A 6,801-nucleotide genomic window follows, 5' to 3' on the forward strand; every position below is an offset into this window, starting at 1 on the left:
CTGGCCATGGAAGAGAGATCTCAGACTCAGCCTGGGAAACCCAGCCAGCAGGATTGGGCTGTGGTCACCTGGTAAGAAAGTCTGAAAAGTTCATTCACTTTCAAAACACATCCCGGGAGCGCCACCACGAAGGGCACCGCTGGGCATCTGTGTGCTAGCAGGTGTCAAGGCCACTGGGCAGCTGCCCTTGCATGAGAAGCTTGATTAGCACTGTTCCACAAAGCATCTTTGTCCTTTATCTTTGGTACTCAAATATTTAATTAACTACCTACATTTCCAGTACAGTGGAAAAGAAAGGCCAGTGTAGCCAGCGTACATCTTCTGACTCATCACAATACGGACGGCTTCTGCGACTTCTACTTCCCCTCCTCAGCCCTGTTTGCTGGTTATTGCTGTACACTCTTCACTCTAAGCACTATTTAATCAAATTAGATGAATGACTACATTGTGAGTGTATTTCGGATTTGCTTTTAGTTTATGTTTGCAGTATGATGATAAAATGATAAATATCAAAAGAATAAAATATTTCAACCCAATATGAAAAGGTGTCTAAATTTTCTTTTAAGAGAACCAATAGGAATTACAGGAATATTTTAATGTTCTACTATCACTTGCATATTTATTATTTAATAGGTCATTGTATAAAACCAGACCTTAGGTCCAAGCAAATTTTAGATATCTGTAAAAATAATATTTTGACTATTTTACTAGGCAGTGCTTTAAACACCTTCACTATTTACTAGAGAAGCAACACGAAAAACAAAACAAGCTCGCCATCACAGTTTAGTGCCCTGTTCACACACGGCAGGGACACACTCACTCCCCAGGACTGCACCCCACTCTCCTGCCGTCACGCAGCCAATCCTGAAACAATGAGGCACTGAGGCACTGACTTCAGATCCTTGCTTTTTAAAAACAGTCTTGTGCTTTTGTTTCTTGACCAGCAGGAAAATCGAATGAGAACACATTTCCCCTCTGCTTATCCGTCACATGCTGAAATAATCCACAGCAAATGCACCGACTTTTCCCTGGACTACTTGTGCCTCCATATTAATCTGTCACGAAAATCTTTCTGTGCAAAGGTGGTGTGACCAGTTACAACATGCTAAGAAACGTATTTCTCCTTAGATTTCTTTCTTACTTATTTGTGAGCCCCCTCCAGTCCAGGGGCATCTGACATGAGGCCTGAAGGTTGAGCACACCTGGATCTCGTAAGTCATGTGTAAAATACACAATATAGTTAATAGACATAAGGAAAAAAAGTTCCTTTATTTTTAAATTTTTTAATACACAGGCCACAGATTGGACATGATTGCATCATTTTAATAAATATCTTTATGGTTCAAGGAACATTGTGCATCTTTTCATAAAGTAAAATGTCCATATACTTTCTTTAAAACATTACACATGTGTGCATAGCTGTGTGTATGTACACACACATTTAATGGTGCATCTCTACCCAAATGCACCTGCGTGTGGTGTATGCACATACATACTCATACGCACACATGTGTACCGTGCCGGTCAGCTTTGTATGGGGCGTGACTGGGCTGCCTGTGACTACTCCACCAGGCCGCCTGTAAGCACCTTGAAAATTACCTGACTCTACTGCTTCTAGAAGAATTTAACTTAGCTTTTGCCTCGTATATTTTATCTCCTATGGTCCTCAAATATTGTCATATATTCTTTTATTGAGTCTCCGCCAATGTTCCACACTCTGCCGCTGTCGAGCCCCACAGTGCAGCGTCTCACTGGGAACTGTTCAGGTATTTTGTAGAGTGGTCCTGGATTCAGGTCTGTCTGATGTCTTCTCATCACCAGATGGAGGCTGTGAATTTGGGAAACCACCGCAGGAATGCAGTTCCTTCTCTTGGCACACCAGAGGGCACAGGGTCTGAACCAGCTTCTCATGGTGCTGAAAACTGGGACCGCTGTGCAGGACAATGTCTGCCCGATTTCGCTTCTGTGGTGGCTAATTCTCCCCGTCCATTATTCATATATTAGAAGCAACACACACTCGGGGAAGGAAATTAAGCTTCACCTCCTGGAGAAGGCAAAAATTCTACATTTATTATTTGGAATTCTTCTGTAAGAAATTTTGTCTGTTCCCCATTTATTTATTTATTCATTCATTCATTTAATTGTATTTGTCTCAGTATGGTTTTCTGAATATTTTAATCTTTGGGTTATAATCCAGTCTTTTAGGGAAATTTTAATTTTGGTGTCTTTAAATTTAGCGACACTTCATCCTCCCCTCCATGTTTTGTGCCTCGTATCTTGTTTGGGAAGGTTCCTCTGGCCCTGATCACAAAAGTTCCTTCTCGTGGTTTTCTCTTTGACATTTAATTGCCCAAGAGTAACTCAGTTTTGTGTGCGAAGGAGGGAGGGCTCTGCACCCACGTCTCGCGGGTCGGCATTTATTTGTCCGACATCATGTGCCAACATTTGTTTCTGTGGGCCTGAACTGCAACCATTACCACAGCTGAGTGGCAGGTGGTGTGTCTCTGTGTTCATCCATCGTGCATCTGTCAGTTTGTTCTCATTCTGCGCTACTGGGCTGGAGTGTTATTCTGGGGCACAACCCCTGCCTGACACGTGTGAGGCCCTGGGTTCTATCCCCAGGACTGGGGCAGAAGTCGTTCATTTCTTTCTATTTTAGAAAGAGGACAGAAAAGGCAGCTGTTGTATGAATCCGTTTATATGAAGGGTCTGAAGGGGAAAGGGAGGGGCAAAGGGACAGTAATTTCTCTGGGCCTGGGGCTCCCTTCCAGGAAGTGGAGTTTTCTGGAGTTAGATCGAGAATCTGCACAATGCTGTCAATTTCCTGCAAACCCCTGGAGTGTGAACTTTCATAGGATGAACTCTAAGATATGTGAATTCTACCAAAAATCATCATTATGAATTGAAGTTGAATAATGGATAAAAGATTTCTTTTGAGGATGATGAAAATGTTCTAGAATTAAATCTTGATGACAGTTGTACAACTCTATAAATATACTGAAAATCATCAAAATGCACACTGTTAAACAGGTGAATTTATATTTGGAAATTTTTATCAATGAAGCTGTTCAAAATATATATTGGCAATTTTTGTTAATTTTAACATTGGATAAACTTAAAATCAGTGGAAAATTAAGAGACATTCTTTGGGAACTTTAGTTAACATTGATTCAAATCACAATTACCTGAAAGGATGGTTAACTTTGGGGACAGTGAGCATCCGTGCTGCTCGGGCGGCCGAGCATCCTCCAGCAGCCGAACATCCTCCTCTGTCCAAGTCTTGTTAGTATTCTAAAGGATATTTCTCATTGTTGTATCTTTTATGTCCTTTGTAAATACATCTCTTTTCTATTCTGATTTATAGATATATAGTTTCTGGTATATAGAAAATGATTGGATTTTATGTTGATTATGTTTCTGGCTACTTTATTAAACCCTTTTATTGTCTAAAATAGTTTTTATTTGATTTCCTTAAGTATCTAGAAACTGTACTGCCTTTTGAAACCAGATTTCACTCTCTTCAGAAGTATTCTCTCTCCTATCCCTGAATCTTACGTTCTTGCAATGACAAAGGTCTGTGTAGTGATCGTCAACATTAGATGTGTGAGCCAACCTTGGTATCTTACTCCTTCGTCTTTGTGTATGCCACTTGCTCTTAGTTGCTGGACATAACTTGTTAAGCAAAAGTAATTTCCTTGCATCCCTGATGTAAAGGTAATGTCCCTTTGCAACTGAGACAGAATTTGGAGGTGGAGGTGGAGATAATTTGCGAGAGTGTGAATATCCTATTTCCCAAGAATGGTTTCTTAATGGTGTTAGTATCCACTGATGAATCTTGCCTAAAGAAAACATCATAGCAGAGTCATAAAATGATAATTTCCCCCTGATTCTATTAATTTTTCTGCATCTTTTAGTCCGTGCTTTCTGAAGAGCAAGTTTCCCCACGGCAGCTCTAACTGGATATCCCTGTAGACACAGTCAATGTGTCTGAATCCAGTGTTGCCATTATTCTATTTGACATTTGACTTGCCCCACACCTGGCCGATTGTAGTCACTGAGCTAGCATTCATGTCCTTTGTCAGGCCTGTCAGCGTTTGCACACTTTCTTGCTTTTTTTTTTTTTTTAAGTTACAATAAAAATCTTTGTTCAGGTTTGGTCAGTACAGGTAAGATATACTGGAGTCACAGAGCAGTATGCATTAACAGTTCATAAAAACTTAGTAACTGTGCACACAAGTGTCTTCAACATTCAGTTACCTAAAGAGAAAATGCACAGATGTATGGTGGGAAAAACTGTATCTAACGTGGAAACTACTATAGGACTCCATCAACAAGTCCAACTTTTGGTGAAGAAAACCACTGTACTGGGCACTTGGCAGTCATAAACCCAATCTACTCTAACAAGTCTGAGTGGTGCAGAAGTAGAAACAGCATGAGTAAGAATGTCCTGACACAGCACAGGTTCTGGAGACACAGGTTTACACAGCATCATTGTGTTACACTAAGGAAATATTTCCATTTACGACTTCACATTAATGCATATGAAAATAACTTGATCCTACACAAAATGTCCTTTTGGCAACATTCAAAGAAATTAACTGGTATAATTTCCAATGTGGCAGAGGTACTGAAGCCCCCCCCAAAAAACACAAATGAAACAAAAACACACCCACAAAAAGGCAAGTCGTGACGAAAGTATGCATTAATTTTCTGGACACTATCTTCTCCCAAATTAAATGACACTCTATAAAAATTGGCTGGAAAAATATTACAAAACTGAACCCTGTCCACTTACACTTGAGTCCAAGCCATTCTGAACATGGCGGGAGCCCACAGTTCGGTTACTTTCCCACTCACTGCTTTCTTCTCTTGAGAGTCATGATTGGAGTCTGTCATTTCAGTGGCATGACAGAGTTCTTACTGCCCATGGGAGAGTTTGCACTTTCATACCCCACTCTGAGTTGGTTTACTTAACCACTAACTCCTCTGCAGTTCTCTCCCCTGCGCTGTTGGAGGCCTTATTACCATTCCCTGGAGAAGAAGGAAAGCCATCCTCAGTTGTGTTCCCCTCCCTGTGAAATCCAGACCCAGACGTCCTCTGACGGGAGGAGCTGCATTGCGTGCTCCATTTGCCAGACGACTGCAGTCTTTACTTGTGGCCTCCATATGTTCTACAGGTTCAGAAGACGTAGTCCTGCTTTTGCTTGGGGCCAAGGCTTGAGACCGCTGCTGTTGGTACGGAGCCAACTGCTGGCGAGTCTCCTTCAGTTGCTGCTGAAGAACTAAAATGGTGCTCTGCATTCCCTCTACTGCTTCGTCAGGTTGAATGATGAAGTCATTCAGTTCTCCCTGACTGCTCTTAAGCTCCTCGCTGTATTTCTTCTGTAAAGCCAACCCTGCTTCAAGCTGTGCAGTACGGCCCCAGGAAGGCCGCCTTTCCAGCTCCTGGTTCTCTGGGATAAGCCCTCGACACTGAGCTGTGAACTCTTTGCCTCTTTGGCTCTCAGGCATAAACTTCCAGGCGCTCAGTTCTTTTGGGGCTTGTTCCAGTTTGTCTTCAGTCTGTTCCAGTTCACCTTTCATTTTTAGGAAAAACAAGTTGATCTCTGGGTCTACCATGGTTGATCTCAGTTGGGCAACACTCGGCTGCTGGACTTGCTTGCGGTACTGGATTTGAGTAGTACACTCTGCATCTCCTGTTCCTTGGTTGTGAGTCGCATTACAAGGATGTTTTCCCTGCATGCAGACTCTCGCTGTTGCTGCTTTAGCTTTTCTTCAGATTCCCATAAGCCAGTTACATCATTTGAGTTAAGGTCTGTGTACTTGCCCTCCAAACCTTCCAATATTCTTCATATTGTTTCCATCTCAGAATTAACTCACCTTGTGCCATAACTTTGAATTCTGTTTCACTCAGTCGAACCTTTTTGGGAAGAGGTTCTTCGTTGGTCATTTTGAATCTGAGCAGTCACCTCCAGTTGCCCAGGGCTAGGCTCTGCTGGGGCCCTAAGGCAAGGCCGGCCCTGAGGTACAAGGGAACAGCCGCAGCCATCTGCACCCCGACCCAGTCCCAGAGTCACCGGTACTCACCACCTCTTAAGCAGGGCTCACCTCATGTGCTCCTGGCTCCCAGGGACCTACCACTCCTGCCATTAGAGACAGGCACTGGTGTGCCGGCTGCTGCACTGCATGGGTTCAGAATCTCAGGGGGTAACAGGCCCAAGCAGATACACGCACACCCATTTCTGTCCGTCCGTCTGCCCAGCCAGCCAGCCACACCTGTGGTGTCTGTGTTGGATATCTTGGGTTGATGCTGATGCTTTAAATTCTAGCCCAACACTAACGAGCTCATGTTAGCTTCCCATCTTCAATATGCTTGCTTACTTGCTCAAACAAAGAATGCTAGGGGAAGAAAACAAACTCTTCACTAACCAGAGTTCAGTGCTTGATTACAGTTTTAGCTTGGTAGGTAGGCACATAGTCAAAATACTGTCAGGAAAGCTAGTTGAGGGCTGGGGATTTAGCTCAGTGGTTTCGCCGCCTGCTGCGCAAGCGCAAGGACCGGAGTTCGATCCCCGGTACCAAAAAAAAAAAAGCTAGTTGGGCAACTTCTTTGTATTTCCCCTCCAATTTGTTATGTTATTCATTTGAAATAATGTTAGATGAGGTTGTTTTGTTTGTATTCTACTTTAGGGTTTCCTCATTCAACTATGATGTATTTTTTATTATACATATAAAAAACAAATGTGATTCCAAAGTAGAAATAATACAAAACCAACTAATTGGAGATGTGTTGCCTCATGC

General features: G+C 42.6%; 1 pseudogene; it reads right to left on the reverse strand.

Moving 5' to 3' along the window:
- Positions 1-4,694: 4,694 nt before the first annotated feature.
- Positions 4,695-5,950, reverse strand: LOC101696773 (pre-mRNA-splicing regulator WTAP pseudogene; annotated as a pseudogene).
- Positions 5,951-6,801: the final 851 nt, after the last annotated feature.

Source organism: Heterocephalus glaber, unplaced genomic scaffold, assembly GCF_053883595.1.
Source record: "Heterocephalus glaber isolate CG9 unplaced genomic scaffold, H.glaber_assembly_v1.0 deba00001175, whole genome shotgun sequence".
Lineage (NCBI taxonomy): Eukaryota > Metazoa > Chordata > Mammalia > Rodentia > Bathyergidae > Heterocephalus > Heterocephalus glaber.